The following is a 2,355-nucleotide window of genomic DNA, read 5'->3' as shown; positions in this document are numbered from 1 at the left end:
AGACAATTGACGGAAATTGTTTGCTTGTTTCGAAATAATTTGCACGGAAAAGGAACCAGCGGGTGCAACAACAACAGGCAAAATGAGTGCAACGAAATCACATTCGCAAAGGATAAAGCGAAGAAGAGTTTAAATAATGAAATTTTCACTATGGAAACTAGTTATTCAGGAATTGTTTTGAGCGAGCGAACCAACGAGCAAACGAGAAAAAAAAAATGCTCCGCGCGGAACGCATTCGCCTTTTCAGTTGAATGACATTGTTCCGTCGACTCTCACACTGCGCTTGTGTTTTACGATTTTAATTTTGAAATATTTTCATGCAAGAAATTTTATGACAAGACATTGTCGGCGTGTTTTTTTTTTACCCACATCAGGAATATCGCATAGCAAAATATTGCATCGCAAACCAAACAAACCGCCATCCAAGATACCACCACCACTCGGTGCTCGTCGCAGCCCTTGTCTCTTCAATCGCGCACACAAAATGCAAAAGACGAAAGAGAAAAAACACCGAGCAAATTTATAGATAGAAATATGAGTGGTTGATTTTCACTAGTTGAAGCGATGTAGTGAAACTTGCCACGGAGAGAGAAAAATAGAGCAAACACTCATATATATGCATGGAGATGGAAATGTGGCTGGTTGGCAGTGCACCTCGAGTGATCGTAAATTCCGAAAATGTATGTTATTTGCTTAATATTTATGCGTTTATTTCGGTATTTGTATGTGAATGGATGTGCGTGGCACAGCATGCTTATGTGCTTGAGCTTACATGAAAATATTAAAAGTCAAGTATTCAAACCCTTGGACATCAATGAGATGAGTGCACGGGCGTCGAGCGGAATATTGCACAGAATACGAGTGTGGAGGAGACAAGGGCGGATGAGACAGAGTGAGCAAACGATGATGCAAAAGAAAGGTGAATCGCAAAACTTCCCGAGGTAGAAAAAGTATTAAATCAGCTTGTGAGTTCCGATGAAAGCAGCTTTTTTGCATGCTGTCCCGACTGAAGCATCTGGTTAGTTTCGATTAAGAACGCACGGTAAGTGTTGTGTTTTTATAGTTCAACCGGTATAGGTGTATTGTATGTATGTATATATGTATAATTGGTATGGCAATATAGATACACCCTTGTAGCCAGTGCTTACATTAACATCCAACACATACACACACCGTGTGTAACAGAATGTAAACAACATTTTGTTCGTTCACATTTTTTGTTTGTTTCGTTTTTTACCGCTCGCTATCCTTCATTTGATAAATGCATCGCTAAGACTTTGACAACAGCAACAGCAACAAAGCGAAGCAAAGCAAAAAAGACTTCAAAAATTGTACGCATCGCGAAAAATATTAAGGAGTGAATGATGCTGAAAGGAAACAAAACGGAATGGTTTACTTTGAAAGCGTCGTAAGAAACCAATATGCAGTGTGCACAAGAGGCGCATGCAAAAGTTGTAAAGGAAAATTACTGGAAAACTTGTGCAATATTATGCTTCTTCTACCTGACTAACGTTTTAAAGAACAGAACAAAGAAGACGGAGGAGCAGAAGAAGGGGAAGAAAAAACAAAAGCCCCAACAATAGCGTCACATTAGCCTGGCTTGTGTTGTGTTGCTTTTAGTTACGCTAATGCATTTCTTGCTCAAATTAAACCAGCACCGAGCTCATACACACACACACACACACATACACCACAAACGCATGCAAATGAACGGAGTCAACAAACGAGCGCCGTTGCTGTTCTAAAAGGCACATGAAAGAAAAACGAACAAATAGTCATTGTTGCAACAACGAAAACCACCCAACGAACACAAGAAGAGAGAAAAAAAACTCAATCGCCCGAGCTGAAAAGTTAGAGAGCTAGGTGCGGTTTAAAAATTATACTTTTTTTCGTTACATAAAACTGGAAATGCAATTTCTACTCGCCGATCCGATGCAAACTAAATAAAAGTTATGGTCAGCAACAATGGCGCTATAATTGTTGTTAATTCCGAGCACAGCGGAGCAAACACATTCATATTTGGTTTTTATGATGAAATTTTGTATAATAATCAATTTTCTGGTGTGCTGTCATAACGCTAGAACCACACAAATACACACACACACACACACACGGCGGTCTCTCTCACCTGGTTTGGGTCGGTATTGTGCGACAGACTGAGCTGCACTTACTATGAATTTAGATGTCACCTAAAAGTCATAAAATTTTATTGGCATCACCGTTGGAAACAATTTGTGTACAACATTTTGATATTAAGTTTTGTGAAATATGCGTTCGTAAATTGTGTGTGCGCGCGCTCTCACTCTCACTCTCTCTCTCTCTCTCTCTCTCTCTCTCTCTCTCTCTCTCTCTCTC

Source organism: Sitodiplosis mosellana, unplaced genomic scaffold (assembly GCF_009176505.1).
Source record: "Sitodiplosis mosellana isolate CC-2019 unplaced genomic scaffold, AAFC_SMos_1.0 Smas_scaffold_30, whole genome shotgun sequence".
NCBI lineage: Eukaryota > Metazoa > Arthropoda > Insecta > Diptera > Cecidomyiidae > Sitodiplosis > Sitodiplosis mosellana.
Note: the sequence above shows the minus strand (reverse complement) of the source record.